Here is a 22259-nt window from a genome sequence, read left to right on the forward strand (position 1 = left end):
AACAAAAACATTGAACAAACAAAAGAAAACTTCAGAGTCTGATTTCTCTGGAAGTTCAGGGTGGAAATGGAAACCTTTGATATATAGAGGGCGCCCGCAAGCGATGAGTCCGCGCAAAGTTGAAAATTAGCATATGAATATGGCAATATTCAAATTTAGTTAACCAGAGTACCTTGTCCAGCAGCTTGCAGAGTTCAAATAATTTTTCATATCCCAGGGGGATAAAAGAACACCATAGCCTTCCCAATCTGATTAATAGGTGCAATATTACTTACCATGATACTGTATATAACAACTGGTGGATAATAGAACAACGTGACAGAAGTGATGGCGTCCCCATGAGAAATCGTAGATAAAGTTGGGCTCCATTTGATAGGGTCCTCACTTCGCCGTTATATAAGTATCGCTTCTCGGCCTTTTGGCTAAGATCATGTGTAGTATCTGTTCTTATCAGCTTAATATCTGATACGCTGCTCACCGAGCAGCTCGATATTAAACTGATTTTTGGAATTGGGCCATGGAATAGGGGCTTGCTCCGTCCTGGCCACGGATCGACCCGGTATTGCAGTACCTCCGGGAACGGTCCACTACTTTATCAATCAAAAGGCAGAATAAACCCTCTCCTCCTACCCTTTCACAAGTGGTGGTGGGCAGGCTTCATGGAGCAATAATACTATTATTTATCATATTTCAATGTGTCTGTTAAATTTTTTTTTGTTTATGAAAGCTAAAGACTACTTTATTTCTAAAATGCAATGTTGACAAACACATTTCTCTGGTTCCCAGTTTAAGACTTCTCATGGAACAAAACCCTGCAGAGAAGGGCTTGTGTGGATTTTTTGAAATAGAGGGCTTGTTGCCAGATCTGTTATCATTGACGATTTCATGAATTTAATGCCTGCAATGATCTTCTATTTTGAGACATTTTCAATTTCAACTTTGTCAGTTTGTTGATTTTTCCATATTTCCTCTTTAGAAGATAATTTGATATGCTTGTATGCTTTTTCAACGAGAGACATGTACGTGAAACATTCTTACTTGCGAAATATATATATTAAAGTGTTCTGTGTATTAAAAAGTGGATGTTTACTTATTAATGAGCACTTCTCATATTTTTTCTTGGGTGTGTGGATCGGACAAGTGTGTGTGGTCTTGTCAAAACGGCATCATAATACGAAATTGATTTGACATAAAGAACTTTTGTTTTAAGGGGGAGGGAGGGGGTTTCAAGTGAAACGAAGGAATTACGTTTCTTGTGCGTCAGCTTTTATTTTACTCATCTGATAGCTTTGATATTTGGTATACAGGTTCCTGCAGATGAACTTAAATATATTGAAATTATGATGAAATCTGCAATTTTGTCTGGTATTTTTTCGCGAGTGTGTGGATCGGACAGGTGTGTGTGGTTTTGTCAGAAACGGCATCATAATACGAAATTGATTTCGCATAAGAAATTTTGTTTTAAGGGGGAGGGAGGGGGTTTCAAGTAAAACAAAGGAATTACATTTCTTGGGCATCAGCTTTTATTATCAGCAGCCCCTTACACTTATTATTAGTTTGTATGTTCCCTAGAAATTTGCCAGATATTTCGCCCTCTATTGGCCTCTGATAGTGATCTTTTGTTTCAAAACTTTCAAAATCGCCCTAAAATAAACCAATTCTGCTTAGAGAGGCATGCCAAAACAGTGCATTCCTTGAGAATATATGTAAGGATAATGATTGCTGCATGTGCATTTGCTAAAACCTACTAATTTAATTTAACAAAACTAATCAATCATATGTACCTTAAATTCACACAGTTTGTGATAGATTTTGCATCCATTTCGTAGCCACACTGAAGCCACAGGCATGCATAGTTTGATACTTGGCTTTTATTATAGTCATGGTTTGCTCAGGTCACAGTAATTTGCAAACTTTATATGTCTTATTTGAAACTAAATTTCCATTGACTGAAAATCACAAAAGGTTGCACATAGGAATTCACAAACATTCTGTTGTTTAGCAGACCATATCACCAATATTCATCTTCAGTGGCATTTCTGATGGGAGTCACAGCAGTTTGGAAATTATATTTCACTGTTCAGGAAGCGGGCCATATATTTGATGAGTAGTGAATGACCTCTAGCAGTTTCTCTCCCATCACAGAGTTCTTTGAAGTCACGTCTAACAGTATTATACCACAGTTCCGAATATGTACATCAAAATAAGCTCTGGAATTCAAAACACCAAGCGAAATATAATGTGCAATATTTAAAGCAAATAATTAACAGTGCAAATAACAATGAAAAGGACATTTGTACATACTTGAAATAGTACAGCATATAACAGTATTGGAAAATGTAACATGATTTCAAACATGGGGCAAAACTGTAATCAACCTGAAAGGCTGATTTTATTAAAAATTAAATGTAATACTGATCTAAATATCCAAAATATGATGCTTTACAAACAATGATTTCTGTCTAAATGATCAGTTCCTTTAACTTGTGTTACACACCGAGTCAAATCTCAGACAACTTACAGTAACAGACTAAAAGCAAAGCTCTTCCTTTGTATGCATGTCTCAAATAAACACATTTCCATAAGAGTAATACTTCATGAAAAGTGTTATCTTGCTGAGAAAACAAGGAGACCTGGTTGTTTGAGCTAGATTATGCAGACTATTGTGCAACGTTGGGGTACTGGGAGCAGGAGAGTCGAGAAGCACTGGACCATACAACCTTGCGTGTCTATGGTTAGACTTACTTGTCAAGTGATCAGCCTCTGGCCTGTTGTGGTAGTTGTCTTAGATCAAAATCACTTTATTGATTTAATTCAAAATTACGGTTGTGTTATTAGTAAGCTTGTCCAACACGTGCACACTGTGGCAAAATGGCAAAATGAGAAAAAATCACAGATTCTGTTCTAAATTAGAATTTAGAGAAATTGTTGAAAGGAAGGAATTGCCCCTCCATACTAATTTTTTTGCATTCTATTGATATCCATCAAAATTTATCACAGTATATTGTACAATGAGACACACAGGCTGAATCACAGTTACTCAGTGTTTCAAGCAGAATGTTTCATTGGAACAGATTGATGTTGAAGCTTCTATCCCTTTGTGAAATAATGTGAGCAATCAATGATATGTTCACACAGGCACCACTTCTTAAAGTTGGCATTAAAGATTGCTTTCCCTGAGTACAAAATCTTCCTCTGATTTTGTTAGTATGAATCTATTCACATTTCATCAAGTTCTTGTTCTTTAGCCAGCATACGTACACTGGATATCCCATATGTACAGTTTTACAAAAAGTGGTGGTTCTACTACTTCTACACACCAAACAAATATGACCATTTTCAAACTACTAAATTATCTAGTTAAATCACATGAAAATCACAGAGTTCAAGTTGTCAGAATATCCAAGGCGAATTTTTCATAGTTTCATCAAGAACTGGGCCTAGTGGTTGTTCCACTTTTCAACCCGTCCCATCATCAAGAAAATCTTCGCTTAGAATACTCCAAGAAGCTTCAACTGCAAAAATGAAAGAACAAAAGTTAAAATTGGCTGATGAAAAGTGTTTGAAATGAGCATGTCTGCACAACTAGGTGTTATGAAATTGAGAGCAGTACACTCACAGATTTATTATGTTATTACTCATTCTGTAAGGTATGGTGTTGTTGTCTGTCTCTGAACAAAGAATGCTTTGAGGATAGTAATCATGCCATTCTTGAAATGATGTACAGATCATTGGGCATCATTTGACTTTATAGCTGCCATCTATCTTAAACCATTGGACAAGTATGCTATTCATAATGCTTTCCAACACCCAACTCTTGCCTGAGTGTTTTCAATAATCTGATTTGATAAGGATGAAAGATATATCACAGGTAATATTGTCCTGATTTGACCCTGACAACTATGCACCAATAGGGTACAAAACAGGACAAAGAGAGTATTTTAGGTAGTCTTATTTGACCTACAGAGAAAGTTGAATAGGTAAAAGGTCATAAAGTCTATTGCACTGGTATATTGGGAGATTGAAAGATTCAGTCATGTGAGGGCGCTCTGAGACTTCAAACCAATCCATAGACTTGAGGTCCTTGAATGCTATCATTTGACTGAATCTTGAAAAGGTCAAGTAAATAGAGTAACAGAAGTCATGGAAGTATAAGCTTTGCATTGTGAATTTGATTCTCAAATATGACAAAGAAAAGTCTTAGGGACTGAAATGATGGACTATTCAAATTTTACTTGATATTTTAGTTTAATCCTGCAGCAGGGGAATATTTTACCGTCAACGCAGACACAGAAATTTGTATCACATAAAAATACATTGCACTATGTATGCTTATCACTTTGTATCCGGGAGCAAACATCTGTAACATGGCATGCACTGAATGATTTACAGGTATTCACTGTGGAAGTGATATCCTAGCTGAAAAGGGGGAAGTGAACTATTGTAGCTTGTTGTTGTTTGTCTTTTTATATTCTAATGCTCCTTCTTTCTCTTACTATTTCACCATCTCTGTAGAACATGCATCTAAAAAATCTGCACAAACACAACTCCTCACTTTTATCCTTCATTGGCAGGGAGGCTAATTTTTGTTTTGAGTATAACCCTGCCATACTGCATGTCAGGGTGTTAAAGGTATACTGTCACCTGTTCCAATTTTGCCGCAGTTACCATGGAAAGAGAAAATCTAACCAATCACAGATTTTAAGCGGGTGGCCGCTTTTTAAAAACAGCGCCCTCACATGGGCATTTGATTACCAAGGAACGCTGCTATGACCATATATGGGCATATTTAGATTGGAGGTGACTGTATACCTTTAAGTTTGTTTGAACAGTCATCAGCTCATTCAGCAACTTGAGTGTGTTTCTTTAAGGCTTCTGGTGGAAAGTCGAATGTATTTTTCATTGAACACTTCTTAACCTGTCCACCCCTAATTCCCTGTAAACAGGTCCACACTGGCCATTGATAACAATGGGTACTTTGGGTCAAACCATGGCAATGAAAGGGTTAAAGCCAGATTCCAATCATTTCTAAAATGGCACCAACGTGACAAAAATAATGTATAGAGATGGTAAATTTGTTTCTGTGCATGAATTTGGCAAAACTGTATTGGCATGATGGCAAAGTGTAAAAATGTTTGTTGAAATAAAGTTGGAGGCTGACCTCTGCATATGCATGTAGAAATTACTTCAAGCTTGCTTCAATGGCACTCACAATTTTCTGATATTTGGCTTCAGAGTCAACATAGCCAGCACCGTTCTGAAAGGCAAGGAGGACACAGACATCAATCAAGTGGGCTGGCATTCACAGATAGGATGCTGACAATAGCTGACTGAATGTCAAACACACGTATCATGGTAACAGGGGCATGCTATTATTTGATACAAAGTACTTACATGTTTGAACGCAAGTTAAGGATGACTGTAGCTTTAATACACTAACTGGTTTTTTTTGAGGGTAGAAAAATTATGTTAAGCAAAGAACATTGCAACCAATACACAAAACAGTTTGACTGCTTCAGCAATTAGTCCACTGCATAAATAAATACAATGCTATAGTTTCCAAGAAGTGACAAAACAGTGATAAGTTGAATAGAAATTGCCATTTCTGTCAGTAAAAGAAACGGTAAATGAAATGGTCAAGGGAAACGTTAGTCCATAGAAGAAACATGAAATTGTGCTGGCATATGAGATTTTGATGTCAATAATCCACAATCAATAAATATATCAATGGTCTTGGATTGAAACAACAATTTCTTTCAAGTTTTGGTTGTGAAAACTATAAGTTCACTTCCTTTTCAAAGTAATGGTGATGAATCATTCTTAATCAGGTACAAAATATAACAATTCACCAGTGTTATGACCGTTTCTCACTTGCTAAATTAAATCAAGCATATGTTCAAGCAGCAAGCTTTTTTCTTGAATTCTACAATGTACTGCGCTGAGTTGAGATGAGTCCTCTGTTTCTAGCACACACTCTAAAAAAAGACCAGTGTTTCTACCTTTCAATGAAGGAACTCAATCTGACAGGTTCTTACACAAAAGCTCTGTCCAGCCAGTATTTCGAGCTAGTGGTACACGGCATTGCTTATCTTGTGTGTACTATCAGATTATGATAAGTGTAACATGAGGGTGATACAAGTACAAAACCTTTATACCATGTTCAGGGTGATACAAGTACAAAACCTGTATACCCTGTTCAGGGTGATACAAGTACAAAACCTGTATACCCTGTTCAGGGTGATATAAGCACAAAACCTGTATACCCTGTTCAGGGTGATACAAGTACAAAACCTGTATACCCTGTTCAGGGTGATACAAGTACAAAACCTGTATACCCTGTTCAGGGTGATATAAGCACAAAACCTGTATACCCTGTTCAGGGTGATACAAGCACAAAACCTGTATACCCTGTTCAGGGTGATACAAGTACAAAACCTGTATACCCTGTTCAGGGTGATACAAGTACAAAACCTGTATACCCTGTTCAGGATGATACCAGTACAAAACCTGTATACCCTGTTCAGGGTGATACAAGTACAAAACCTGTATACCCTGTTCAGGGTGATACAAGTACAAAACATGTATACCCTGTTCAGGGTGATACAAGTACAAAATCTGTATACCCTGTTCAGGGTGATACAAGTACAAAACCTGTATACCCTGTTCAGGATGATACCAGTACAAAACCTGTATACCCTGTTCAGGGTGATACAAGTACAAAACCTGTATACCATGTTCAGGGTGATACAAGTACAAAACCTGTATACCCTGTTCAGGGTGATACAAGTACAAAACCTGTATACCCTGTTCAGGGTGATACAAGTACAAAACCTGTATACCCTGTTCAGGGTGATATAAGCACAAAACCTGTATACCCTGTTCAGGGTGATACAAGCACAAAACCTGTATACCCTGTTCAGGGTGATACAAGTACAAAACCTGTATACCCTGTTCAGGGTGATACAAGTACAAAACCTGTATACCCTGTTCAGGGTGATATAAGCACAAAACCTGTATACCCTGTTCAGGGTGATACAAGTACAAAACCTGTATACCCTGTTCAGGGTGATACAAGTACAAAACCTGTATACCCTGTTCAGGGTGATACAAGCACAAAACCTGTATACCCTGTTCAGGGTGATACAAGCACAAAACCTGTATACCCCGTTCAGGATGATACCAGTACAAAACCTGTATACCCTGTTCAGGATGATACAAGTACAAAACCTGTATACCCTGTTCAGGATGATACCAGTACAAAACCTGTATACACTGTTCAGGATGATACAAGTACAAAACCTGTATACCCTGTTCAGGATGATACCAGTACAAAACCTGTATACCCTGTTCAGGATGATACAAGTACAAAACCTGTATACCCTGTTCAGGATGATACCAGCACAAAACCTGTATACCCTGTTCAGGGTGATACAAGCACAAAACCTGTATACCCTGTTCAGGGTGATACCAGTACAAAACCTGTATACCCTGTTCAGGGTGATATAAGCACAAAACCGTTATACCCTGTTCAGGGTGAAACCAGTACAAAACCTGTATACCCTGTTCAGGGTGAAACCAGTACAAAACCTGTATACCCTGTTCAGGATGATACAAGTACAAAACCTGTATACCCTGTTCAGGGTGATACAAGCACAAAACCTGTACACCCTGTTCAGGATGATACCAGTACAAAACCTGTATATACCCTGTTCAGGATGATACAAGTTCAAAACCTGTATACCCTGTTCAGGATGATACCAGTACAATACCTGTATACCCTGTTCAGGATGATACAAGTACAAAACCTGTATACCCTGTTCAGGATGATACCAGTACAAAACCTGTATACCCTGTTCAGGATGATACCAGTACAAAACCTGTATACCCTGTTCAGGATGATACAAGTACAAAACCTGTATACCCTGTTCAGGATGATACCAGTACAAAACCTGTATACCCTGTTCACGATGATACAAGTACAAAACCTGTATACCCTGTTCAGGATGATACCAGAACAAAACCTGTATACCCTGTTCAAATCATGATTCCAAACCAGTGGACACATCTATCTTTAAATTCACCTCTTTCTTTAGCAAATGTTCTTTTACCTTTTTTGAGTGAACAAGCTTGCCATCAACTTCAACTTCAAACCTTCCACTCATACCTGGGTCCTTATGGCCTTGCTATAAAATTAATTGATGCAAAGATCACATAATGTAAATTTTATCTTTACTAATGACTCCCTAAGGAGCATTACGGGATAAAAGCTTACTAGGAAGACATACACATACATACAAAATATGAATCACATACAAACTAATGGATCACAAGAACAGAGGTTATAAAATTTGCACAAAGAAAGAATTCCTATCAAAGTGATTGCGAGTCAAAATAGAAATAAAGTTACCCCTTTAAGCTAAGCTAACAACACAGGGCATTATTTCTCTAACAACATCTTCTAGTACTAGTATGCATAGTGATGACATCACTTGATTTTTGCCAAACATGTATTGACGGTTTAATGACACTGGTGGGCAGTTGCAATCTAAACATATCCAATGTGCAATGGGTAGGTGTCAAGGAGGTAAGTGTCCTGAAACCCTTGACGATCTGATTGCATTTCACATTAATCCGCACCGTCAAGAGATGTGTATCAAAAACAAAGTCTGCCAGTTTGGAAACCTAATTGTTAAACAGAAACTGCTGATATCTCTGAAGTTCATACTCACGATGTTAAGTTCCCCTGGAAATTCAGCCTCAAGTTCCCTCTTTAAAGAGTAGAACTGCAGAATGGGAAAAACAAACAAGCACTGCTAAGAGCCTGGCAGGAGAATTACCTTTCATACAAAGAGTACATCATTGACATACATGATACTCTCCTCAGAAACAAAACATGACACTCTCCTCAGACACAAAAGTGGCTAAATTTGTATTGATAGCCAGTGACAGATACTAAATGCATATCATATTGATTTGTATAATAATCATTATGCACATTCAGTTGATCAGTACGCCACTTCTGCTTCTCATTCACATCTTACTTGGTCTGTAAATAATAGAAATTTTTATCTCCTAAAGTACACTTATACAGAACAAAACACAACATTACACATTCGATTGCGAAATACTGGAATGATATCACACTTTTTATAAAGTATAGCAGGTCTAGAAAATCTTTCAAGCAGGTCCTAAAGGCTTACTAACTTAGCAGAGTCTAAATGTTTTTGACTGAGCGATTGTGATTTTTTTACCTAATCCTTATTTATTTAAAATTTATATGTATTAATATACAATATCCTACTTTTCAACTTTATCCATCTTTAGTATGTGTTTTAACTTTTTCACTCTATTTGTGATATAAATTTGATGTCTGGGCTAAGGACTAGATTAGGCTGCCTTCACAGTCAACAATCATAATGGGGGGAGGGGGGTAGGGCTGCTGTTGGAATTCAGATGGGATTTGAAAATTTTGGGGGTAGAAGGGGGAACTTGAAAGTTTTGCACTGCTCATAAGGGGACCTGAAAATCTTTCGGTTCCCTTTTACTGTTTACATTTTTCAATTCCAAGGTTTGGCAGGTAATTTAATGAAAAATGAACAACATTTTAATGTTATCAATTGTTCTAATGTTAGTGATAATTAAACAAAATCTAGAACCATTTTGTTGCATTTCATGACTTTTGTCTCAAAACAATCTTAACATGTATGATTTTTCATACGGATACCAAACAAGAGGGCATGGTTACACCAGCTGTTGATAATTTTTTCAATATTTCTATGCACTATATCAAATACAGTTTCTTGCTGTCTCCCTACAGTATGCTGAAACACACAATATTCAGTTTGTCGACAAAGCCCATATACATAAATATGAATTGGATGATAATTGAATTAGAATCAAGACTTAAAGTCATTTGTCAATGATACAAATGCACAGTACACATACACAGGCAAATATACTTGTACACAAGATCAGACCAGAGAGCAACACATATGTGAAGGCAGCTAGCCTAAACCTGAAGATGGCCCTTACGAGTGAAATACCGGTAAAGATATCAAAAGAAAGAGGAATTATTCAGGCTTACCTTGGGATCGTAACCTCATCCACCACTAGAGGCAAAAAAAAAATAGAATTATGAATTGAAAATAAATTTCATAAGCACTAGTGCAATTGATCTGTGTTGTGAGCTGTGGTCGATGCGATGGCTGGCCTTGGCTAAGCTAAGGTGTACCATGGCATTGTGTATGTGGCGTGGACAGGTAAAGATATTTTTACTTCTATTTATGCTCAACTTAAAGTTTCTTAAACCTGAATTATATATATATAATTCATTTATATATTTTATATATTATATATATATATATATATATATATATATATATATATATATATATATATATATATATATATATATATATATATATATATATATATATATATATATAATGCAATCATCCAAACATGATATTCAACTTTTCTTAACTACAAAAAACCTTTGCATACTGCAGATTAAATAAAACACAAGAATCAAGCTTTCGGTGTGAGTCAGTTAGTAAACACTTCCTTTACTGTACATTCACTGTTCTTGCTCTTTTGGAAACCACTGTCCCCGCTTTAAAATTGTTTCTCTGGAGTCCTGGCTACATTACAGTACACCCAGGTGACATGATGACATCAATCAGAGGAGTACAGAAGTAAGACTAAAGGATGACCTTTCACAAGACTTGTGATTAGTAGACAAAAATAGAATTTTGCGTGTAGTGGAGGGACTGTGGTATCACCTAATATTAGCTAGGAAGTCATTAGGGTGAGGATCAAAGCACAAGCCCCTAAGGAAACCCTCTTGTTTATATCCATAGGTGTGTGGTCACAAGAACATGCCTCATCCAACAGCCCCTTCCAATTTAGCATGTGTGGAGAGACTAGCTGTGCTCCTTGACTTATTGGCCAAACATAGGGATGGCAACTATTATTTTTCCACTGGGGTATCTCGATGCTTTGTGCAATGGGTCATGGGCATCAAGCATTCATTATCCAAGTGTGAACATGCATGTACAGCCCCACTCACAGTGTCGAATCTATGAGGCCATACATATATCATTTCTGCCCGAAAAATTGGTTCACTGCAGGCAATGGACTTTGAAATTTCAAGGATTGAAACATCCAGATTTACACTTTACTATGCATGTCAATGTTACCTTAGTGCAGGTGGAATGCCATGCCGATGCGGGACCAATGTACCAATTGTACATTGGTCATGTCAAGATATGACACAGCAAATATTCTGATGTTTACCTGAACAAGCTAAGCATCCTGCTTTTGGTCCTTTAAACCAGCAAATATTTTACCTTTTTATACTAGTTGAAATTACAAGTTTGTGGGCCAAGAACCTGTAGTTCTACAAATGCTTATTTGTAAAACAGTGGTAAAATTACCTCAAGAATTTACACCTCAAAATGGATACATAAGTCCATACCGTGAGTGCAAAACGAAGAAATTTCAAGTGAATTTCGTGAGGAATATTGGGCATATTACAATATTTGAAACTCACTGAGTTAGGACTGGCATGGAACATGTCAACCAATCTATATCTGATCAAAATCAATCATGGAGGTACTTTATATCTGATTAAAATCAATCATAGAGGTAGCGTGTGCTCCATGATCAGGTGACAGTGCATGTACAGATGGTATTAGTTTGCATATTCCTGCTGCAGTACAGTAGCTCGAGTTTTGGCCTGGTGGGTATTTGGATTGGACGGCAGAACCAGACCCAAATACCCAGGCAAAACTTCGAGCTACTGTACTGCAGCTAGCATATTCCCTGCTGTTCTGTAAGTCGGCACACTACAGCAATGGCTGCGGCGACAGAATGAGAAAATCATGCAAAGAAACTGTACGTGCCATCTCTACATCTGATTTTATTGGGCTAGACTATAGCTGCTGTGGCTCAACTCCGTTGGAGGCCGATTAACTTTCAAAATTCTAAAACATCATGTGTGTAGAAGTTAATGTCAACCCCACGTCGGGATTATAAATTTATATTTTTCTTTGGTTATGAAATCGGCATTGTGAAATTTGCTGAATGCCATTAACCCCTGGGAAAATAAAATAAATGGAAAGTCTCCATCCAAAACCTGCAAGCAAATCCCTAGATACATGAGCCCGGGTCCGTGAAACAACTGGGGTAGGGACTCCATGGTTTATAAAGAGACTAGGGACATTACTCAGTCACTTGTAGTTAGATACAAGGTGCTGGTCATTGTGAAATGCATTAGAAAAGAAGGATACGGATACACGCCACGGCGGCCATCGCCGTCTACGTATCGAACTACAAGCGACTATGGAGTGTGGGTACAGTGTGGGACCCCATCGGCCATCCCCGGGCTGAGTTTCATGGCAAATTCCGTCGGTACAATTTAGTCTATTAAAATCCCCTTTCCCGTATTGCTTGGAGTGGTCCCCCTTGGATATTGGTTGACCGCTGTATGTTGGTGTGGCTCGCTCGGCTGGCCTTTGCAGCACTTCCGTAGTGCACCATTTCCCCGGCGAAAAGCCTAACGCGTGTGACCTCGAAGACAAAAGAAAACTTACCAGTACGTGACTTTTATCTTCAAACCCATGTCGCGATTATTATTGGTATTTCCTTGATGTCGAATGGTCTTTCCTTTAGAGGGAGACGGAGGCCAGCACTCCTCTGCAAGTCTTGTTAAAGTGTGAAGAAGAGTCAATGTATGTCATCAAATCCTATATTGATGATGTAATGGTTCAGTGTACTCCCTAGGTTGCTATATTTCGAGACAGTAGTAAGGAAGCCATCATTATTTTCTGCGGGCGGGGAATCAGAAGAATTCGTCCCAACAACTCAACCTAATTGAGTATGCCTTGTGATGATAAATTTCATATAGTTCTATTATATTTTGAAAAGTTGTCATTGGCATTTTAAAGAAGTGTGTGCCTTGAAAGTGAAAGACTTAGGGACCATCTGAGATTGTCGCAGAAGTTCAAGAAACGAAATTTCTTCGTTTAGATCAAAACCCCCTCCCCCCTCACCTAAACGAAACTTCAAAAGTGCGAAATGTTCATGTCTGCGTGAGAGTACAATGTTGCATTTTGCTAAACTACTAAATACGTATTCCCCTTGCCACATTACAATTAAAGTAATCGATCAGATTTGAGTACTAACAGGGTATTTTACCGCATAAAAGTTTCATTTTATTTTACTTTCCCTTTTTGCATCTCTTGTACTGTTCTTTCTCTTTGTGAACACGCAATTTGTAATTGGTAGGGACGGTAACTAAGCGAGAAACTTTGACAAGGGGGACCAGGCATGTTCAATCATATTAAAACGGCTATGACCAGGTGTAAAACAAGTGAGAATAAAGACATCTAGTGGTTAGAGCAGACGCTTATAAATAGCACATTTTTAAAAAAAATACATTTTGTCTTTGTATAATTTGATGAATAAAAGGTTTAGGATACAATGTTACTATCGGTAAATTGTGTTTGGGGCACAAACGAGATGGAAACAGTTACAAATTTGTTGGCACGAGCGTGCAGTTTTTCTTTAATTTAAAATAAACACACGAAAACTTGTGATCACAAAATAAAAGTGCGAATGTGAAGTTCACTAATTGAATGGAGGTCAAACCCCCTCCCCCCTAAACGAATAAATTTCGCTTTTTGAACCTCTGCGACAATCTGAGACGGTCCCTTATGCTCAAACTTTCCTCAGTGAAACCTTTAATAAATCATTCTTTTAACAAATCAAGAATAAAAATCAGGGGTCACCATGCAAAGTTTGGTACTAGAAAAACAAATAACACAGCATTTACTCATCTTTGCCATTCAAAATGGCCACGATCCCTGTGATAATGCTATAGCGAAAATTAATTTTTTTTTGTTTTTGAAAATCTAAGACAGTGAAAATTTTATTTACTCCAAGAGCTTTAAAATTAGCTCCTACAAGTGGTAGATCAGAAAAGAATTGTAAAAATCTGAGTCCAAATTAGATTACAGTCAACTGAGGGGGGTGAAAAAGATACACAAAATGAATGACTTACAAGTTTGATTTATTTGTGGCAATTATGTGAGTAAAAAACATCACCACCAAGTGATGGGAAATACCATTAAAATTTTCGTTAAAATCAGCAGTGAATAGGTAAAACATATTTGACATAGCCTATCTAATTTCTTTGTTGTGAAATCATGCATCTTGGAAGAGCTTTGGTCAGTTTGATCTTTGACATCTTTGGTAACCTTCAAAGTTATATATGTAAAGTTAAGAGAATATACATCTACAAAATCTTCATCAGAAAAAATAATTTTTTACAAGTGAAAAACCCAACAATTTCAGCTCAATTCAATGAAGAAGTGACCACGCTTTCCTATTTAAAATAGTCACCTGATTTAAAATGGACAAATAAATGACTCTGTACAGGTTTATATTACTTTATGGTTATATACAGACTATGGTACTTATATGTTTGAAAAACTAAGAATGACAAAGTTGAGTGCATGACTTGGTCTCAGTGAATTCTCAGTTCCATCAAGATCAGGCTGAGTTATACCGGTAAGTCACATTTAAGCCAGCTCCATCATATAGAGATTCTTCACTTGGAACAAACCAGACTAACTCCACTGAAAATGAAACAAACAGATATGATGACACAATGTAAACTTTCAATGGATAAACAAATCCCCCTAAAATACTATCTCCGTTATTTGACAATTTTATCTTGGAGATTTAATTCATCTTGGGAAGATAAATTCCTCTTCAAATAAAAAAGTGCAGTTACAATGGTATTTCTCATTGTTACAGTCTAAAGCATGTTCATTGTGATATGTGTATTCAGACAGATTATTATGATAATAATTATCCTATATGCCAATATGAGTTTATGATTATTTCTAGGTACAGCAATATGGTAAATACTACAGAACCATATTGTATCACAGGTGCCATATTGCACTGACCCAAACAAATCGTCTTTGTTACTTATGGTAAGATTTTCACAGGAATCTGAATATCTAACCTTTGCCAAATTGATGATTGGATTTTCACAACCTCTTTACTTTTTCAACCCTTCATTGATGGCAGATAGTATCTTCTCAAACTTGTCTTTGCTGTCAATAAATCCGTCACCACCCTGTATGAAAAACATAGGGCCAAAGTCCCTGAAGCTACTATAGACATGGATACAAAATTAAGTATTTCCTGACTGTATGAAATTATCTCACTTAAGGTCATCCTAGGGACCTGTAAACCAAATATTAAAGCTGTCTGACCAGCGGTTTTGAAAAAACAAGCGACTCAACAGTTGACAGAGCTCTGCTGTGTTATGTAGAGAATAACTTTTTGTGACACCTGTATTGATGAAGAAGGTGCATATCTTTGATAGCTCATTTCAGGATGGAAAAAAAAATTCCGTAAAAATACAGATTTGCATATTTCATCACAATTTTAACAAATCTAAGTTGGGTTATCCCTAGGGACCTGTATACCAAATAACAAAGCTGTCTGACCAGTGGTTATGAAGAAGAAGATTTTTTACCAAAAACGCCTTTTTTGGTGCTAATTTGCATATTTTCAACAATATCAAAAAATTAATAAAAAGGGTTTCTGAAAATCATATATTTCATCCACACAACAAATATCAAATCAGTAAGTACTGCAGTTCTCTAGATATTTGAGTGGACGGACGCCTCACAAACTGACATACATAATACATACATACATACACATACATACTGACAGTGCACGTTGGACAGATACCCATCCCAATAGCTTCTATAAGACTATATTAGTCTATAGTAGCTAGTAAACGAGAGTTAATTACATTCTAATTAAAGTAAACAAGACTTGCTTAAATCGAGATTTTCGTCATAAAAAACAGCATATCTGTCAGGTTATAAAGAATCTTAAGCTGGTTATTTTATCAGTATTTTCATCCAATTAACCAAGCACATTTTAACTTTGAAATTAACATTGCAAGTAAGTTCTGTTGAATAAGTTGAGCCTGTAGGTACTCAGAGAAAGCACACTGAAGAGACAAATGTTTGAAACTTGAGAAGTTCAAGGTCATCAAAAGCATCATGCAACACTTTCATTGCACTGTTTACACAGATTGCATAATTGCTATAAATAGCACATGAGGAATCTTACAGCCCAGCTTTACCATAAAAACCCTATCACTTTGACCACTCTATTAATTGACCACTCTATTTTTTTCCTCAAAAAGTAATTTTATCTTATCCTTACCAAGTCAACCATAAATGGAAATTTGAACTTTCTCTATCTTTCTTTATTTGACCACCCTATCATGACACTATTATGAGCAATTTCTTTTAGATAACATACAGGGCACAATAAATGACGGTTCAGAATATGTCAAAGTTGGGATTCAGGAAAGCTGTTTTAATCCTCCAAGATGGTAAGCATTTCACTATGAACTGTCAAAAAAAGTTGAACTTTCTGATGATTCTACACTAAAATTATTTTGGCTTTGATGATTGCCTAATTAATTCAATTATTTAAAATCATATTAATTACTTTTTTCTGGGTGAATTGATAGGGTTTATACAGTACAAGAACTACATACAATGTAAGTCAAATTTTGACCAAAAATGACAAAAAAATTCCTTAAAAATACACATTTGCATATTTCATCACAATTTGAACAAATCTAAATTGGGTTAGCCCTAGGGACCTGTATACCAAATAACAAAGCGGTCTGACCAGTGGTTATGAAGAAGAAGATTTTTTACCAAAAATGCCTTTTTTGGCATTAATTTGCCTATTTTCAACAATATCAAAAAATAAAAAAAAATAGTTTCTCAAAATCATATTTTTAATCTACACAACAAATATCAAATCAGTAAGTACTGCGGTTCTCAAGATATTTGAGTGGACGGACACCTCACAAACGGACATACATACATACATACATACAGACTGACGACGGACGCCGGACGGATACCCATCCCAATAGCTTCTATAGACTATAGTCTATAGTAGCTAATAAAAAAAATCATATGCATTCATTCATTTAATTTTTTTATATGTGACTGAGCATGCAGATGTGTTTCCCAAGACTATTGTGAATACAACTTCACAGCATTTTTGGAAATCAAAAAGTCACATTGAAGCCAAAAAGATAAAACAGTGAGAAAACAAAAACACCATGACTAGTACTTGACTCCATGATGCATGGAGCATGGAAGCCCTGTGCCATTACATTACAGAGACTGGGACCACCAGCAAGTCAGGTGCCTTTGCATGCATGTTGTTTTTACAAATACAATATAGGAAGAGTAATTAAATTCTCTGATTTGCATCCACTCCAAATTTTGATAGGCAAGTGGGTAAGTGGTTCAAAAACTGCAAACAGAAAATTTTACAAATGCAAGTTCTATGTATGCTTGATTGTTTAGGAGTGATATGAGTATGTCAAGTGCCCATTCAAGAATCAAACTAGCAGAAACTTCTGTTTCAACTCCTTAATTTACACTACAATGTGACATTCTGCAAGTATGAAAGTGTTATAAGTACATTTTTTCAATGTAAACAATGATTGTCAGCAGATAAGTGCCATTCAAATACACTATGTGTTTTTTTTTTCATGAAAACCTCAAAAAATGCAAACAAATTTTAATTTCTTTGGCCAGAGAATGCATTGACAGTTGATAAACTGCGAGGTATACAGCATATCTAATTCAAAGAGGTAAGAGTTGACTATTTGTTTGTGTGTTAAAGGCTAGGGACTCAATCCCCAGGAGTTGAGTTAATTTTAGTCTGTACAAGGATTATGGAAGTGTCATAGCCTTTAGTTTTTCATTGAAATTGTACTCTAGTAAGTAAATTTCTTGGCAAGACAAAATGATGCCTGACAAACTTTTCAAGCCTTTAATGAATTTAGAAAAAGACATAAGAAATCATTAGTTTTTTACTACATGTTCTTAGAAATAAAAATAACCTTGTTGACCACACTTATACTTAATCTTTGCAATTTCATGACTGCATGAGAAAAAATTCCTGATTTTTCTCTGTTTATTATATCCCCAAGACATGTCAAGAAAGAAATACAGAAACACACATATGAGATGAGTCACATCCATGCAGTACACAGTATCATCAGAAATACAAACCATGTCTTATCATACTATCGTACAAATTATCTGATTGTATTGCTATTATTGTTATCCCCTGTTTATGTCATAACACATGTATAAATAGGTTTACTGTAGCATAAACAGTCTTCTCCCTCCACAATAATTGGAGTAAAGATGTCACCATGTGTAACTGACCTTTTTGGAATGTACTAATGTGCCATTGATTTCAACTTCAAACAAACCATTCATGGTTCCGAATGACTCTTCCTCCTAGAAGGGAATATTGAGATATCACTTGTAAATAAAAACAGATGTGACTGCAGAAGTGTCAATTTGATACAATGGACAATGAAATACCTTTTTGTGCTCTTTGCTCAGTCTTTAGGATATGCAGATCATAAAATTTACTTTCAACATACAATGTGAAAGTATGATGATGGGAGAAAGAACACGTGACAGAGTATGAGTAACGACTTAATATAAAGTTGGAAATTTCCGGTAACCTGACTTTATCATGCTGCCAATCTGCTGAACTTGTAGCAGTTTTAAAAATATGATTAGACTTTTCCAATGTCATAATTTTCCTAGGGTTGCACTCGCAAGAATTATAAGGAAAGACAAATTTTTGAATCCAGTAACACTATTTATGGAAGACTATGCCACAATGGGAAAAAAGTAGATTTAGATGGAAACAACTCGTCTTTCATGGGAAAGAAAATATTACCAATGGTTCTTCGATCGTACGATGAATACTTTGATATTTCATTCCACAGTTCTTTCATTAATGACAAATTTCACACATCAATTTTCAAATTTTACTGTCTTCCTGGGTAGCTGCTCTTTCAAAGCTACATGAATAAATATGCATATTAATCAACCCTAGATTTGCATATTTTGCAGCAACCAAATGACCTCAAAATGTGAAATGGCAGATTTCTGTAGATTCTGCTTTTACACAGCATTAGAAAATATTTTATGTGATGTTGAGGAGTTAGCATGCATTTACTTACAATAACTAAGAGACCTGGATAAGCAGTTTTCAGGTCTTGCATTAGTTTTTGAGACTGAAATTAAAAGAGTGAAGGTGCATGTGAATTATTTTGTGTGTTCACAAACAGTGATGCTTCCAACTGACTTGAAATTATTGTGAAAAATGTGCTCCACCGAGGGATCATGAAAATTACAGCAAATCCCACCAAATGGTTTTCTAGCGAATGAACAGTAGTTCATGCATATTGTTTTTTTCAAAAATCAGCATTGCTGCACAATATTTTAACAATCTTCACTCAATGGGTTTTTCTGCCTTTTTTATACCCCAAGACCTAATGTTCAATCCCATAAAACATGAAATACAGGTAAATACCAGTAATAACTCACCCTGCTCCCAAAAGCTCATCCGCCACTGCAATAGAAATTTCAAAATGAGTGTGAGTAAAATTTTAAGAATATACAGATAGTTTTTCAGAGAGGAACATGTTCTTTCACAGTATTTCAAGGTGCAGTTCCAATGTAAAAGTATAACAATGACCTTACTGCCAGCATATAGCATGGTGAGAATATATTTTTATCATGTCAGTCGGTCATCTTCAACAAAATCAGAGCTTCACACCTCTCAATGTGTTCATATATTTTAGTTAAAACTATTTAAGGGGTGAATTCACTGATACTGCATCAAAATCAATTGTTTCAGGGAATTATTTTGTAAAGGCCTGAACAGAATTAAAAGGGAAGGGGATGCTTAGTTCACCTGACATCACCATTTTTCATGCATCAGTTTTGGGGAGGACCATGATATTTCTAGAGCATGAATCTGGGCAAAGGTGACCAATTTTTGTGCAAGGATACGGGCAAAATCAACTAATAGTTTAAGACAATGCCCTGCAATGTTAATGCAGAACAGTAATGACTTTTCAGTGTATAAGGAAATTATGAAATAGCACAACAAAGTATAGATAGGGCTCAGTAGTTTTTACTATACTTGTACTGTCAACTACATCCTCTGTGTGACAGTTAAAAGACACAATACCACATTTATTTGACTGACTGAATTATGAATACAGCTGTAATACATTCTTTGAATAAAACTTATATTCTGTAATGAAAATTATAAATTTTGTTTCATACCATTTTGTGAAGTCTTTACCTCATATTGCACTGAACACACATTTTGCATTTAAAAACTGGATGGAAAATAATGATGGCATATTTCAGTGAATAAAAACAAAGTTCTGAATCAGTCTCTATCGCTGCAACAGCAATTATTTATTACATAATGACGAACTCAGTCAGTCCATAAATGTTACAATAATACAATAATAACTGCAAAAAACAACAAACAAGAGGGTACTGAATCTGGTTCTGAAACACTGGTGACATACATGTATTTAACATTTCCATTACGTTTGTGTAATACTGATATTGATCAGTGGATATACAACACAACTCTTTTCGTATTTTATTTTCTTGGTTTAAAGGGTAGGAGCTATACTTTTTATGAATGCTTTAGTATTTCTGTCACATAAACATGTTTTCTGGTTCTGTATGATATTGCAATGCTATTAGTTGGATTGTCAACATATCATATATATATATATATATATATATATATATATATATATATATATATATATATATATATAATATATATATAATCATCAACCTTACAGTTGACACTCAGACTGATGGTGTAACTTGCTTTATCAACAATATGCTGACCAACTACACATTTGCCTAGGCTGTTTTGACGAAGCAAAACATTGGTAAATTGGCATTTTTGTCAGAAATGTAGAAAGACTACCAAAAGGCTCTTTATTAGATGCAAATTTTGTTAGAGGTTCACTTGTTTTTAATCAAGTAGAAGGGTCAGCATTTTTGTGCATCCAGTTTTTGAAAAGCATTAGGCCCCCCTCCCATTGATTTTGTCCAAACCCTAATCACAGCCCATTCTGGAGGAAATTGCAGAAGTATGAAACTTTCTTTAGGATTAGCACTATAAATTTAACTCATCAGAAATTATGAGAGGTGACTCTGATATCATTTCAATCAGCAAATATTGGTCACTGAGGTAAACATTAGAAAATAACATTTTTGGAAAGGCATTGTTAGTCTGCAATATATTGGCAAACAATGTAACAAAATAGTGCTGATTCACGCGACAGTTGCTCCTCAAAACTGGAATGTTTGCAAAACCCAATGCCAAGTACTGTGAACTGGCACATGATATTTCAAACATTAACTCACATTACCAGCGTATTAAAATGCAGCATTTAGGTTACACTGCAAATCCAGCTCAAAACATATTTTCTGCAAAAGCCTGAAAGCCTTTCTTTTGAACTGAAAGGAACAGGTCATTTTACACAACCATGCAAACCTTATCAAACTACATGGCGAATCGATCCTGAGTGCCTCTCAAAATTCAATATCAGAAAGTGAAATAATTTTGTGTAACCAAGGTAACATTCACAAATTTAAGATCAAAGGACTAACAATCATTATACTTGTACTTAAATTTAATCAGATATAATTGTGAAATACCAAATTGCGCATTTGGTAAGAAAGCCACATTGTTAGTTCAAGCACAGCAGACCTCTATATTTCGGGTCTATTGTTTCTACAGCAAGACACAGTTGACATTCTTTCATTAACGTGGAAAATCGAAGCTTATCGATCAGCGGACAGCAGCTTCCATTCTAGAATATTTTATTGGGATACTCTCCTGAGTTCAAGTCACTTATGGAACAACTCTGGGTCTGGTCACTGAGACATTGAGACAGAAGTGAGCTCCTCTAGCTCTGCCTATTTATAGTGCTATTAAGTTTGGCAGCACGGTCGGGGACAGTAGTGGATTGTTGTGTAAATGTTTGGTAAAGTGTCTCGTTTGACAGATACATTATCGTCACCGGCACGTTGCCGAGTAAATAACAGGCAAACATCCAACAAGTTATTTACTCACCAACGTGTGATTTTTATCTTCAACCTCATTTTTCACCTTCCTATATACGTGTCACGGGGGACTTGGCTCAAATCATCCACTTGTTTGGTATTGGCCCTACGCAGAATTATTTGTCGCAAGAAAGACCCCTTAGGCATCCGTTCCTTTGAAGCTAGTAAATTACCACGTTCTGATGAGGGATCGACCATTCAGAGAGG

The 22259-nt window shown here is 36.2% G+C and overlaps 2 long non-coding RNA genes and 1 other non-coding gene across 3 annotated transcripts; 1 reads left to right on the forward strand and 2 right to left on the reverse strand.

Annotated features, from left to right (window-relative positions):
* Positions 1 to 402: 402 nt before the first annotated feature.
* On the forward strand, positions 403 to 593 carry LOC139150743 (U2 spliceosomal RNA). Its single transcript, XR_011556280.1, has one exon. It is a non-coding gene; the product is annotated as a U2 spliceosomal RNA (small nuclear RNA).
* Positions 594 to 1853: 1260 nt separating this feature from the next.
* Positions 1854 to 12781, reverse strand: LOC139149214 (uncharacterized). Its single transcript, XR_011556085.1, has 6 exons — positions 12594 to 12781; positions 10085 to 10109; positions 8730 to 8783; positions 8109 to 8183; positions 5162 to 5257; positions 1854 to 3515 (listed from the first exon to the last, which is right to left on the reverse strand). It is a non-coding gene; the product is annotated as an uncharacterized lncRNA (long non-coding RNA).
* Positions 12782 to 14054: 1273 nt separating this feature from the next.
* Positions 14055 to 22202, reverse strand: LOC139149215 (uncharacterized). The gene is made up of 6 exons (XR_011556086.1): positions 22063 to 22202; positions 19488 to 19512; positions 19121 to 19174; positions 18306 to 18380; positions 15035 to 15148; positions 14055 to 14639 (listed from the first exon to the last, which is right to left on the reverse strand). It is a non-coding gene; the product is annotated as an uncharacterized lncRNA (long non-coding RNA).
* Between the last annotated feature and the right edge of the window lie 57 nt (positions 22203 to 22259).

The sequence above is a fragment of the Ptychodera flava genome, chromosome 14, assembly GCF_041260155.1.
Source record: "Ptychodera flava strain L36383 chromosome 14, AS_Pfla_20210202, whole genome shotgun sequence".
Classification (NCBI taxonomy): Eukaryota; Metazoa; Hemichordata; class Enteropneusta; family Ptychoderidae; genus Ptychodera; species Ptychodera flava.